General features: G+C 48.5%; 1 pseudogene; it reads left to right on the top strand.

Moving 5' to 3' along the window:
• Positions 1-541: 541 nt before the first annotated feature.
• Positions 542-660, top strand: LOC134912470 (5S ribosomal RNA; annotated as a pseudogene).
• The last annotated feature ends 14,661 nt before the right edge of the window (positions 661-15,321 follow it).

A 15,321-nucleotide genomic window follows, 5' to 3' on the forward strand; every position in this document is an offset into this window, starting at 1 on the left:
ATCCCGGCGCACAGTATACCGGCGCCGGGATCCCAACAGCCGGCATACCGACACTTATTCTCCCTCGTGGGGGTCCACAACCCCCCGGAGGGAGAATAAAATAGAGTGTCGCGTGTAGCGCGCCACCGTGCCCGTAGCGTGGCGAGGGCAGCGAGCCCGCAAGGGGCTCATTTGCGCTCGCCACACTGTCGGTAAGCTGGTGGTCGGGCTCCCGGCACAGGTATGCTGGTCGCCGGGAGCCCGACCGCCGGCAGATCGTAGTGAACCCCTTGCATATACTGTCTAGCTCCAATTATTTTCTATGTACACTCTCTCGTCCAGATGTTGGGACGATACTCTGCAATGCTTATCAAAGTAATAGAATCTATTCCTTCGACAGCAAAAGTGTACCACTTTACTTGCTTCTCTCTATAAATTACAAACTCTCAGTAAGTATCATTAAACTGACACTATACTTCATTACGTCTCTGAGTCTACTTCTTAAAAACACTCTCGTATCCACAAAACGGTAATAGACATCTGGCAGAAAGTCCTTTTCAACACCTACAGTCATACCACACTGGACATGCCCGATCTCATCTGATCTTGGAAGCCAAGCAGTGTTGAGCTTGGTCAGTACGAGGTAGGGAGACATCTTAGGAATACCAAGTGCTGTAGATAAATGAAATAATAGAACTACTGCCCCCACTGTGGAAAGCAGAAGTGCACAACTATACTTCCTTTGCTATCAGAAATATGACTTTACCACTCTCTCATTGCTCTCAAAAGCAGAAGTGGTTAGTCTCCGGTATCTCTTTCTGATAACACACTCACACTGTCTAGAACCCTTATGAACGGTCCATAATACACACCTGCATTGTAGATAAAAATTTATTGGTGACCTATTCAATGTTACAGGCTTTCCATTGGGTGTTTGGAGAAATACATCCCCCTGTTCATCCTCTACACAAATTAGGATATAGGGGCCAATTCAGTAAAGTTAGCATATTCTGCTAATCAGCAGAATTTGCTAACCATTAGCACACATGCTGGGGGCCGCCCAGCTCTGGGCAAGGCAGCCCAGCATGCTAACCAGTGCCTCCTCCCCTACTTCAAGCAGAAATTGCAAACAGCACACAATTTGTGTTTGTTAGCAGAAATTAAGGATGACTCCTGCTGGTGCAGCTTAGTTGCGGCCGCAGGAGTCCCGGCGCCATTTTTGTTGTGGCAGCGGCTGCATGTGATGTCACCCCCGACATGCCCCCATTCGCGTTTACCAGCCCACTATTTGGGCTGGCATGCCCCCACAACGCACCGTTTCCACCCAGAAAACCGAGCATTGCCGCCCCCCCTCCGCCCCGCGACCACCTCTGCCTGATTGACAGACAGAGGCAATCATAATTTCTGCGGCCCCCCCACAGAAATTGCGGGCACATGCACAGTAGGGCCTGCTGCGCATGTGCCCGTGGCCCCTCAGCAATATTCCGTACGAATCGCTACTTGCGATTCATACTGAATTTGCCCCATAATCCCCCAGATTTAATACAAGAGTACAACACATATATAGAACATATTTTTGCTCTGATAACGTCTCATCTACTCATGTAAAATTTCTCCCTCTTTGTCTACTATTACCTCTTCAGAGCTATACATAACAAAAGAAACACAGCCATTATTGTATGTCAATTTCATCCTGATCTCTTAAGTGTATAGAATAAAAGTTAAGTTTTAACTATCATCTCATACATGAATACATGAATATATAAACACAAGTGTGCCTCAGATAGACTAACAGTTTACTTGCTGTAGCAAAACCCCCTCTTCTTACCCACTGGAAAGCCACCTGAGTAGACCCCAGTGGCGGAACTACCACCAGTGCAAGCGGTGCCTTGCACTGGGGCCCTCCACTGTCAAGGGGCCTAAAGCCAGCGCGGCATGTAATGAGTCAAACTGACTCATAACATGCTGCCTGCCGCTGTGTGCTGCGGGCCACCGCTGCCGAGAAGATCTGCCAGAAGTTGCTGCACCGAGGAGCCTGACTGCCAGCGGAGACAGTAAGTATAATCTATTCTTTCTTTCTGTCTATCTACACTGCTCAAAAAAATAAAGGGAACACTAAAATAACACATCCTAGATCTGAATGAATGAAATATTCTTATTAAATACTTTGTTCTTTACATATTTGAATGTGCTGACAACAAAATCACACAAAAATTATCAATAGAAATCAAATTTATTAACCCATGGAGGATTGATCCAACTTTGATGTAATGTCCTTAAAACAAGTCAAAATGAGGCTCAGTAGTGTGTGTGGCCTCCACGTGCCTGTATGACCTCCCTACAACGCCTAGGCATGCTCCTGATGGGGTGGCGGATGGTCTCCTGAGGGATCTCCCAGACCTGGACTAAAGCATCCACCAACTCCTGGTCAGTCTGTGGTGCAACGTGACGTTGGTGGATTGAGCGAGACATGATGTCCCAGATGTGCTCAATTGGATTTAGGTCTGGGGAACGGGCGGGCCAGTCCATAGCATCAATGCCTTCGTCTTGCAGGAACCACTGACACACTCCAGCCACATGAGGTCTAGCATTGTCTTGCATTAGGAGGAACCCAGGGCCAACTGCACCAGCATATGGTATCACAAGGGGTCTGAGGATCTCATCTCGGTACCTAATGGCAGTCAGGCTACCTCTGGCGAGCACATGGAGGGAATGCCAAGAAATGCCACCCCACACCATTACTGACCCACTGCCAAACCGGTCATGCTGGAGGATGTTGCAGGCAGCAGAACATTCTCCTTGGCATCTCCAGACTCTGTCACGCCCGTCACATGTGCTCAGTGAGAACCTGCTTTCATCTGTGAAGAGCACAGGGCGCCAGTGGTGAATTTGCCAATCTTGGTGTTCTCTGGCAAATGCCAAACGTCCTGCACGGTGTTGGGCTGTAAGCACTACCCCCACCTGTAGACGTCGGGCCCTCATACAACTCTCATGGAGTCTGTTTCTGATCGTTTGAGTAGACACATGCACATTTGTGGCTTGCTGGAGGTCATTTTGCAGGGCTCTGGCAGTGCTCCTCCTGTTCCTCCTTGCACAAAGGCGGAGGTAGCGGTCCTGCTGCTGGGTTGTTGCCTCCTACAGCCTCCTCCACGTCTCCTGATGTACTGGCCTGTCTCCTGGTAGCGCCTCCATGCTCTGGACACTACGCTGACAAACACAGCAAACCTTCTTGCCACAGCTCGCAGTGATGTGCCATCCTGGATTAGCTGCACTACCTGAGCCACTTGTGTGGGTTGTAGACTAGAGTGATAGCACCGCCAGCTTTCAATAGTGACCAAAACATCAGCCAGAAAGTATAGGAGCTGAGAAGTGGTCTGTGGTCATCACCTGCAGAACAACTCCTTTATTGGGGGTGTCTTGCTAATTGCCTATAATTTCCACCTGTTGTCTTTTCCATTTGCACAACAGCATGTGAAATTGATTGTCAATCAGTGTTGCTTCCTAAGTGGACAGTTTGATTTCACAGAAGTGTGATTGACTTGGAGTTACATTGTGTTGTTTAAGTGTTCCCTTTATTTTTTTGAGCAGTGTATCTATCTATCGATCGATCGATCTATCTATCTATCTATCTATCTATCTATCTATCTATCTATCTATCTATCTATCTATTTGTCACGATCCGGGTATCTGGACGCCATTACTTGCCTTTCAGATGTCTCCTGAGGCTGGCTCAGCGTTCCAAGGCCGGATCCCATCTGTCTCTACATGCTGCATATCCCTCCTGTCACGCTGAGACGCTGTCACAGTGCCGCCATGTTTGAATCCTGCATGACGTCTCCCGTCCTCCGCGGCCTCTGCCGCTGCTCCTGTGTTATAATTGCAGGTTGTCAGAGTGGTGCTTCATGTCTGCCGCGGCCTCCGCTGTCATCCACAAGTCTCAGCATACACTTGTCAATCTGGCGTCTCCTGTCCTCTGCAGCCGGCGCCGCCATTACTGCTATGTTTCCACATGGTTTCCAAACTAGCTTACCCTCCAAGTTCTAACATGGGCGCAGCCATGTTGGATCCAATCACATATCTCAGTTCCTCCAATCCACTGCCTCTGGAAATCTGCATAATTGCCCAGCCAATGCCTGCATTGCTGCAGGTATAAGTATCCTGTGCCTGGGCCAGGAAATGGTCAGTGCTTTGTTTGTCATACCTTGTTCTAGTCTCTCTCCTGTGGTTGTGTTTCCAGCTTCCAGCTCCTGTCTCCAGCATCCACCAAAGAGACCCGCACCTGCCTACCATCCTGCGGTGCAGCCTGACTCTGCAGTCCTCCGTGGCTGATCCAGTTTCCAGCTTCCAGCTATTTCATCTGCTTCCAGCAGTATCCATTACCACCGGTAATCATCCTTCAATTCCTCTGTTTCCACGCTCCCTAGCATCTTACTATGGAGGTCATTCCGAGTTGTTCGCTCGTTATTTTTTTCTCGCAATGAGAGCGATTAGTCGCTAATGCGCATGCGCAATGTCCGCAGTGCGACTGCGCCAAGTAAATTTGCTATGCAGTTAGGTTTTTTACTCACGGCATTACAAGGTTTTTTCTTCGTTCTGGTGATCGTAATGTGATTGACAGGAAGTGGGTGTTTCTGGGCGGAAACTGGCCGTTTTATGGGTGTGTGCGAAAAAACGCTACCGTTTCTGGGAAAAACGCGGGAGTGGCTGGAGAAACGGAGGAGTGTCTGGGCGAACGCTGGGTGTGTTTGTGACGTCAAACCAGGAACGACAAGCACTGAACTGATCGCAGATGCCGAGTAAGTGTGGAGCTACTCAGAAACTGCTAAGAGGTGTCTATTCGCTATTTTGCTATTCGCAATTTTGATAAGCTAAGATTCACTCCCAGTAGGCGGCGGCTTAGCGTGTGCAAAGCTGCTAAAAGCAGCTTGCGAGCGAACAACTCGGAATGACCCCCTATATTCACTCCGTGTTTCATCACCTGGCTGGTTCCACCCAGCATTCATTCAGTGACTTTATCATCTGGCTGATTCCATTCCGCATCCACTCCATGTCTTACCACCTGGCTGGTTCCATCCAGCAATTACAACAGCTGATTCAAGTTACCAACTTCATCTGTTCCATTTACTGGCATGTTCCTTGGATATCTTCACTACTACAGCCAGGCCTGGTAAGGTTATTCCATCTAAGGACTGTAACAGCTGTTCTTACCTACAAGTGTCCTGTGTAACCATTTCATGGTCAGAGTGCTCCAGGAATCATATTATTTATCATTGCCATTATTTACCTTGAATGCTGTTTGTTTACACGGAGTCTGTTAATAAACTTTTATTTTGACTTTTACCTGGTTGTCATGGTCACACCTTCGGGTTTCCTTTTAACACTTACATGTCCAGGGGTCTGATTAAACCTCCCCGGTTTAAGTTCCTCTCGGCCCCTACAACTGAGGCTTTCTCCTGTCAGCCAAAACCCTCAGTTGTGACAGTAAGCACTGACCAGATGAATCCAGCCGGAGACCAGGATCAAGTGGCCAGGCCGATGCAAGAACTGGCAGCCCGACTTGAACATCAGGAGACTGCACAAGGCCACATCATCCGCTGTCTCCAGGATCTCTCTACGCGGCTGGACGGGATTCAAACGACCCTCCGTGGACCTGGCACGTCCGGTGCGTCCACAACAGTGACACCAGCTGTAATCCCACCCACCTCACCCATTTCCATTCCACGTCTTCATCTCCCAACGCCAGCAAAATTTGACGGATCTCCAAGGTTCTGCAGGGGATTTCTTAACCAATGCTAAATCCACTTTGAGCTTCAGCCTGGCAATTTCCCCAGCGACCGTACTAAAATTGCCTATATCATTTCCCTTCTCAGCGGCTCAGCCCTTGACTGGGCATCACCTTTATGGGAGAAGTCTGATCCCCTGCTTTCCTCCTATACGGACTTTGTGGCAACATTCAGGCGCATCTTCGACGAGCCAGGCCGGGTAACCTCTGCTTCATCTGAGATTCTCCGTTTACGCCAGGGAACACGTACTGTGTGACAGTATCTCATACAGTTCAAAATCCTGGCATCCGAACTGGCATGGAACGACGAGGCCCTGTATGCTGCATTCTGGCATGGCTTATCAGAACGCATCAAGGATGAGTTAGCTACCAGAGACTTGCCCTCTAAGTTGGATGAGCTAATTTCTCTTTGCACGAAGGTTGATCTACGTTTCAGAGAGAGAGCAACCGAGCGAGGAAGATCGTCGGCTCCAAAATCTTCTGCTCCTCCTCTTCGTCAACCGTCTCCATCCAAGGATGAGCCCATGCAAATTGTCCGTTCCCGTCTATCTCCCGCTGAGCGCCGAAGACGTCTCTCTGAGTCTCTCTGTCTCTATTGTGCAGCTCCGTCTCACATTATCAATGCCTGTCCCAAACGTCCGGGAAACTCCAAATCCTAGCTCGCCAAGGAGAGGGCCGGCTAGGAGTAATGATCTCCTCTCCATCTCCTCATGATTGTAATCTCCCAGTCTCGCTCCAAATTGCTCAACGTTACAGGAACGTCATTGCCCTCCTTGATTCCGGAGCAGCTGGGAATTTCATAACCGAAGCTTATGTTAAACGGTGGTACCTACCCACAAAGAGACTTCCTTCGTCCATCTCCTTAACTGCAGTAGATGGCAGCAAGATTTTCGACGCAGTTATTTCTCTAAGGACTCTACCAGTTCGTCTGAGAGTGGGAGTTCTTCATGCAGAATTTATTTCCTTCCTAGTGATTCCAAGAGCCACACATCCAGTGGTTTTGGGCCTTCCGTGGCTCCGTCTCCACAATCCGTCGATTGACTGGACGACTACGCAAATACTAGCATGGGGTCCCTCCTGTGCTAAGACTTGTTTGTCCAAAGTGCTTCCTGTTTGTTCTTCTTTCCCCAGGTCGTCTGATGTTCCACCTCCTCCATATCAAGACTACACGGACGTGTTCAGTAAGGCTTCTGCTGATATCCTTCCTCCTCATAGAGAATGGGACTGCCCAATTGATCTCATTCCAGGGAAGGTTCCACCTCGAGGCCGAACTTACCCGTTGTCTCTGCCTGAGACGCACTCCATGGAGGAGTACATCAAAGAGAACCTGGCGAAAGGTTTTATCCGACCTTCTTCTTCTCCAGCTGGCGCAGGCTTCTTCTTCGTTAAGAAGAAGGATGGTGGTCTGCGACCGTGCATCGATTACAGAGGTCTGAACGACATTACCGTCAAGAACCGGTATCCTTTACCTTTGATTACAGAGCTCTTCGATAGAGTCAGCGGAGCAACCATCTTTACAAAGTTGGATTTGAGGGGTGCCTACAATCTCATCCGGATCCATGAGGGTGACGAGTGGAAGACCGCTTTTAACACCCGTGATGGACATTATGAGTACCTCGTCATGCCCTTCGGATTGAGCAACGCTCCAGCTGTCTTCCAGCATTTCGTGAATGAGATCTTCAGAGACATCTTATACCGCCATGTCGTGGTTTATCTAGATGATATCCTCATCTTTGCCAATAATCTAGAGGAACATCGTTTCTGGGTAAAGGAGGTTCTGTCCCGTCTCCGTGTCAATCATCTCTATTGCAAATTGGAGATATGTGTCTTTAAAGTTAAATCCATTCCGTTCCTAGGTTACATTGTGTCCGGTTCCGGACTAGAGATGGATCCTGAGAAACTACAAGCAATCCAGAATTGGCCGATACCCTTAACCCTCAAAGGGGTCCAGAGGTTCTTAGGGTTCGCCAATTATTACAGAAAGTTCATACGAGACTTTTCCACCATTGTGGCGCCTATCACTGCATTAACCAAGAAGGGTGCTAACCCATCCAAGTGGTCTGAAGAAGCTACGCAAGCTTTTCATCTTCTAAAACAACGTTTCATCTCTGCACCAGTTCTGAAACAGCCCGACACCGACTCTCCTTTCATCTTAGAGGTGGATGCCTCCTCCGTTGGAGTAGGAGCGGTGTTATCCCAGAGGGCTAAAGATGGCCATCTACATCCCTGCAGTTTCTTCTCCCGGAAGTTCTCCCCAGCTGAGCGCAACTATGCCATTGGCGACCAGGAGTTGCTAGCCATCAAGCTCGCTTTTGAGGAGTGGAGATATCTGTTGGAGGGAGCTTCTCATTCAATCACGATACTTACCGACCACAAGAATCTTTTATACCTGAAAGGCGCACAATGTCTTAACCCTCGTCAGGCCAGATGGGCACTTTTCTTTTCCAGGTTCGACTTTAAACTCCAGTTCTGTCCGGGCTCTCAGAATCGCAAGGACGATGCCCTTTCCCGCTCTTGGGAGCAAGAAAACGAATCAGAGTCTTCAGACAAGCATCCTATTATTAATCCGTTGGCATTCTCCACGGTAGGGATGGACTCTACGCCCCCACCAGGGAAAAGTTTTGTGAAGCCGGTGTTAAGGACGAAGCTCATGCATTGGGCCCATGCTTCCCGTTTTGCCGGACATACAGGCATTCAGAAAACCCTTGAGTTTATCTCTAGGTCCTACTGGTGGCCAACTCTGAAGAAGGACGTCAAGGAGTTTATTGCCTCTTGCCCAAAGTGTGCCCAACACAAAGTTCCCCGCCAGTCTCCTGCGGGGCAACTGGTTCCATTATCTGTTCCCAATCGACCGTGGACCCCTTTGTCGATGGACTTTGTTACAGATCTGCCTATATGCAATAAGTTTAATACCATCTGGGTGGTAGTTGACCGGTTCACCAAGATGGCACATTTCATACCCCTCACCGGTCTCCCGTCAGCTTCCAAGTTGGCCCAAGTGTTTATCCAAGAGATCTTCCGACTTCACGGTCTTCCTGAAGAGATCATCTCCGATCGTGGAGTACAATTTGTAGCCAAATTTTGGCGAAGTTTGTGTCAAGCCCTCCAAGTCAAGTTAAAGTTTTCTACAGCTTACCATCCTCAGACCAATGGTCAAACCGAGAGGGTGAATCAGGACTTGGAGGCCTTCCTCCGCATTTATGTGTCTTCCTCCCAAGATGACTGGGTTCAACTCCTTCCTTGGGCCGAGTTTAGCCACAACAATCAATACCATTCCTCATCCTCCTCAACACCATTCTTCATCAACTATGGATTTCACCCTAAGGTTCCAGAATTCCAACCGCTTCCAGCAACTTCTGTTCCAGCAGTAGATGTCACCTTGCGTCAGTTTTCAAACAACTGGAAGAATGTCTGCGCAGCCCTGCTTAAAGCCTCATTTAGGTACAAGAAGTTTGCCGATAGGAAGCGTAGAGCGGTACCTGCTCTCAAGGTGGGTGATCGAGTATGGTTGTCCACGAAGAATTTGAGGTTGAGAGTTCCCAGCATGAAATTTGCTCCTCGCTACATCGGTCCTTTTAAAATTGAACAAGTCATCAATCCTGTTGCTTACAGACTCCAGTTACCTCCCTTCTTAAAAATACCCAGGACATTCCATGTTTCCTTGTTGAAACCGCTGATCCTGAATCGGTTTCATTCTGCACTTCCTCCAGCTCCTAAAGTTCAGACTCAAAGGGGAGTCGAGTATGAGGTGGCCAAGATTCTGGACTCACGTTTCCGTTACGGTCAGTTGCAGTATCTTATTGACTGGAAGGGCTATGGTCCTGAAGAACGCTCTTGGACCAATGCGCCTGATGTCCATGCTCCTGCCTTGGTCCGGAATTTCCACTCGAAGTTTCCTTTAAAACCTAAGAAGTGTCCTGGGGCCACTCCTAAAGGGGGGGGGGGTGCTGTCACGATCCAGGTATCTGGACGCCATTACTTGCCTTTCAGATGTCTCCTGAGGCTGGCTCAGCATTCCAAGGCCGGACCCCATCTGTCTCTACATGCTGCATATCCCTCCTGTCATGCGGAGACGCTGTCACAGCGCCGCCATGTTTGAATCCTGCATGACGTCTCCCGTCCTCCGCGGCCTCCGCTCCTGTGTTATAATTGCAAGTTGTCAGAGTGGTGCTTCATGTCTGCCGTGGCCTCCGCTGTCATCCACGAGTCTCAGCATACACTTGTCAATCTGGCGTCTCCTGTCCTCTGCGGCCGGCGCCGCCATTACTGCTATGTTTCCACATGGTTTCCAAACTAGCTTTCCCTCCAAGTTCTAACATGGGCGCAGCCATGTTGGATCCAATCACATGTCTCAGTTCCTCCAATCCACTGCCTCTGGAAATCTGCATAATTGCCCAGCCAATGCCTGCATTGCTGCAGGTATAAGTATCCTGTGCCTGGGCCAGGAAATGGTCAGTGCTTTGTTTGTCATACCTTGTTCAAGTCTCTCTCCTGTAGTTGTGTTTCCAGGTTCCAGCTCCTGTCTCCAGCATCCACCAAAGAGACCCGCACCTGCCTACCATCCTGCGGTGCAGCCTGACTCTGCAGTCCTCCGTAGCTGATCCAGTTTCCAGCTTCCAGCTATTTCATCTGCTTCCAGCAGTATCCATTACCACCGGTAATCATCCTTCAATTCCTCTGTTTCCACGCTCCCTAGCATCTTACTATATTCACTCCGTGTTTCATCACCTGGCTGGTTCCACCCAGCATTCATTCAGTGACTTTATCATCTGGCTGATTCCATTCCGCATCCACTCCATGTCTTACCACCTGGCTGGTTCCATCCAGCAATTACAACAGCTGATTCAAGTTACCAACTTCATCTGTTCCATTTACTGGCATGTTCCTTGGATATCTTCACTACTACAGCCAGGCCTGGTAAGGTTATTCCATCTAAGGACTGTAACAGCTGTTCTTACCTACCAGTGTCCTGTGTAACCATTTCATGGTCAGAGTGCTCCAGGAATCATATTATTTATCATTGCCATTATTTACCTTGAATGCTGTTTGTTTACACGGAGTCTGTTAATAAACTTTTATTTTGACTTTTACCTGGTTGTCATGGTCACACCTTCGGGTTTCCTTTTAACACTTACATGTCCAGGGGTCTGATTAAACCTCCCCAGTTTAAGTTCCTCTCGGCCCCTACAACTGAGGCTTTCTCCTGTCAGCCAAAACCCTCAGTTGTGACACTATCTATCTATCTATCTATCTATCTATCTATCTATTCTGTCTGCCTGCCTTAATGTGTAAAAAGGGGGACGCTGTCTGCCGTAATGTGTAAAAAAGGGACGCTGTCTGCCGTAATGTGTAAAAAAGGGGACGTGGTCCGCTGGACGCTGTCTGCCATAATGTGTAAAAAAGGGGATGCTGTCTGCCCGTAATGTGTAAAAAGAGGGGCTGTCTGCTGCAATGTGTAAAAGAGGGAACTCTGCCTTAATGTGTAAAAAGGGGGATGATGTCTGCCGTTATGTGTAAAAATGGGACACTGTCTGCCGTAATGTGTAAAAAAGGGGACGCCGTCTGCCGTAATGTGTAAAAAGGGGACGCTATCTGCCATTATGTACAAAAATAGGATTTTAATTACCTACCAGTAAATCCTTTTCTCGTAGTCCATAGAGGATGATGGGGTCCACATTAGTACCATGGGGTATAGACTGGTCCACTAGGAGCCACTGGCACTTTAAGAGTTTGAGAGTGTGGGCTGGCTCCTCCCTCTATGCCCCTCCTATCAAACTCAGTCTAGAAACTGCCCAAGGAGACGGACAACTTTGAGAGAAGGATTTTACACAGATAGTGGCGAGATTCACTCCAGCTCACACAACAAGGCAAACCAAGCTAACTAGCTTGGAACTCAGCAACAGCTGAAAAACATTACTTAACCAAGTAACAAAATAGTACTTAACTAAGAACAAAGATTTACTGAATCAAGTCACCACTGCAGGATAACTAAGCACTGGGCGGGCACCCAGCATCCTCTACGGACTACGAGAAAAGGATTTACGGTAGGTAATTAAAATCCTATTTTCTCTTATGTCCTAGAGGATGCTGGTGTCCACATTAGTACCATGGGGATGTACCAAAGCTCCCAGAATGGGAGGGAGAGCGTGAGGGCTCCTGCAGAACTGAATTGACCAAACTTCAGGTCCTCAGCGGCCAAGGTATCGAACTTGTAAAACTTTGCAAACATGGTCGACCCTAACCAAGTAGCTGCTCAGCAAAGCTGTAAAGCTGAGACACCCTGGGCAGCCACCCAGGAAGCACACACCGTATGTGGGCCTTAACAGACGTAGGACACGGCAATCCTGCCGTAGAATACGCATGCTGGATAGTGAACCTGATCCAGCGAGAGATTGTCTGCTTAGAAGCAGGACACCCAAGTTTCTTGGGATCATACAGGACAAACAGAGAGTCCGATTTTCTGTGATGAGTAGTCCTCTTCACATAGATTATTAGAGCCCTTACAACATCCAAGGACTTTGATGAAATTGAGGAGTCAGTCGCAACTGGCACCACAATAGGTTGGTTGATATGAAATGCCAACACAACCTTCGAAAGGAACTGCTGACGTGTTTGGAACTCCGCTCTATCTTTATGGAAGATCAAGTAGGGGCTCTTAAAAGACAAAGCCCCCAGCTCCGACACACGTCTAGCAGAAGCTAGGGCCAACAAAGTGACAGCCTTCCATGTGAGAAACTTGACCTCAACTTCCTGTAGAGGCTCAAACCAATCCGATTTGAGAAACTGCAGCACCACGTTAAGATCCCATGGTTCCGTAGGTGGCACAAAGGGAGGATGAATGTGCAGAACCCCTCTCAAAAAGGTCTGAACCTCCGGGAGGGATGCCAACTGTTTCTGGAAGAAAATGTATAGGGCCAAAATCTGGACCTTTACAGATCCCAATCTCAGGCCAATATCCACACCTGCTTGCAGGAAGAGGAAAAACCGTCCCAGTTGAAACTCTACCGTAGGAAACTTCTTGGACTCACACCAAGAGACATATTTTTTCCAAATACGATGGTAATGTTTAGACGTTACTCCTTTCCTAGCCTGTATCAGGGTAGGAATAACCTTGTTTGGAATGCCCTTCCGAGCTAATATCTGGCGTTCAACCTCCATGCCGTCAAACATAGCCACAGTAAGTCTTGATAAGCGAACGGCCCCTGCTGCAGCAGGTCCTCCCAAAGAGGAAGAGGCCTCGGCTCTTCTAGCAGTAGTTCCAGAAGATCTGCGTACCAAGCCCTTCTTGGCCAGTCCGGAGCAATGAGGATCGCCTGAACTATTGTTCTCCTTATGAGTTTTAGAACTCTTGGAATGAGTGGAAGTGGAGGAAACACGTACACTGACTGGAACACCCACGGAGTCACTATGGCGTCCACCGCCGCGGCTTGCGTGTCCTTCTACCTGGAACAATGCCGCCGAAGCTTCTTGTTGAGACGAGAGGCCATAATGTCTATTTGAGGTACACCCCAGAGATCTGTTACCTCTGTGAACACCTCCGGATGGAGTCCACACTCTCCTGGATGGAGATCGTGTCTGCTGAGGAAGTCCGCTTCCCAGTTGACTACTCCCAGAATGAAGATTGCTGACAGCGCCAACGCGTGTTTTTCTGCCAAGAGGATGATTCTTGTTACCTCTGACATTGCAGCTCTGCTCTTCGATCAGCACTGTGGGTTTATGTAAGCCACTGTCGTTACATTGTCCGACTGTATTTGAATGGCTCGACCCCGCAGAAGATAGGCCGCTTGGAGAAGACCATTGTAGACGGCTCTTAGTTCAAGAATGTTTATTGGTAGGCTTGATTCCAGGCTTGACCACCTTCCTTGGAAGGATTCCCCCTGAGTGACTGCACCCCAGCCACGGAGACTTGCATCCATGGTTAGAAGGATCCAGTCCTGAATCCCAAAGCTGCGTCCCTCCAGAAGGTGAGGTAGTTGTAGCCACCAGAGGGCTGAAATCCTGGCTTTTGGCGACAGACGTATTCTCTGGTGAATGTGTAGATGAGATCCCGACCACTTGTCCAGGAGATCCAGTTGGAAGAGCCGAGCATGAAACCTTCAGTACTGTAGAGCCTCGTAAGAGGCCACCATCTTCCCCAGAAGGCGAATGCACTGATGAACCGAAACCCGAGCTGGCTTCAAGACATCCTGGACCATTGTTTGTATCACCATCGCTTTCTCCTCCAGAAGAAAGACCCTCTGAACTTCTGTGTCGATGATCATTCCCAGAAAAGACAACCTCCTGGTCGGATCCAAATGTGATTTTGGAAAAATCAGGATCCAACCATGTTCCCTGAGCATATGATCGTGAGAACAATGGACTGCAACAACCTCTCCCTGGATGTTGCCTTTATCAGCAGATCGTCCAGATATGGGATTATGTTCACCCCCTGTATGCAGAGGAGAACCATCATCTCTGCCATCACCGTGGTGAACACCCTCGGTGCCGTGGAGAGGCCGAATGGTAGTGTCCAAAATCGGAATGTGGAGGTATGCATCCTTGATAACCAGGGATATCAAAAACTCTCCCTCCTCCAGACATGAAATCACTGCTCTGAGAGACTCCATTTTGAATTTCAAAATTGGTCTGACCGAACTATCCGGTTTCGGTGCCACGAAAAGGTTTAAATAATAACCCCTGTTTTGCATATGAGGTGGAACTGGGACAATGACCTGTGATATTCTTAATTTTAGGATGGCTTCCTGTAATATAGCCCTGTCAGCGAAGCTGGAAAGCCTAATTTGAAGAATCGGTGAGGTGGGAGTTCTTGAAACTCCAGTCTGTACCCCTGGGACACAATATCCTGTACCCAGGGATCCAGGCCAGATGACACCCAGACATGGATGAAACGTCTGAGTCTCGCACCCACCAGCCCATCCTCCAGGCTTTGAGGTCCACCGTCATGCTGAGGATTTTGAGGCACCAGAAGCAGGTCTCTGGTCCTGGGTGCAGGCTTTTTTGGATTTTGCCCGTCCACCTCCAAAGAAAGTGGTAGAAGGCTGACGACCCGGTCCCAGAGAGGGAGGCTGACGGCCCGGTCCCAGAGAGGGGTTCTGCTCCAGGTGGGGTTCAGAAAGTCTCAGTCTCGAGGAAGGTCTATAATGACTTGGTCACAGTGAAGCACTCCAGCCAGTCAGCACAAAAATCACAGCCTATTACCATTGCTGCTGGATGTGCTTTCCTGTCTTCTCCCCACAGGAATTCTCCTAAAGTTTCAGTACCTAGGGGAATGGAACCAATCTATGGTCTGTTCTCAGATTCTGAAAATGATAAGATTTCTTATGTGCCTGGGCATTCTAGTAGGAAAGGGAAGAATCATCTGACTGCTCAACCTTTATATTTTGAAGATTATTTTGAGCCAGAGATGTCTTCCTTTCCTGGTGTCTTCAAGCAGGCACAGGGGAAAAAGTTGAAGAAGAAGAAGAAAAGAAATATTGCTGACTCTTGCCTTGTTGTATATATATAAAAAAATAAAATATATATATTTTTTTTCCTGTCCTGTGGCCACCGTCAAGGGGGGG

Source organism: Pseudophryne corroboree, chromosome 4, assembly GCF_028390025.1.
Source record: "Pseudophryne corroboree isolate aPseCor3 chromosome 4, aPseCor3.hap2, whole genome shotgun sequence".
NCBI classification, from domain to species: domain Eukaryota; kingdom Metazoa; phylum Chordata; class Amphibia; order Anura; family Myobatrachidae; genus Pseudophryne; species Pseudophryne corroboree.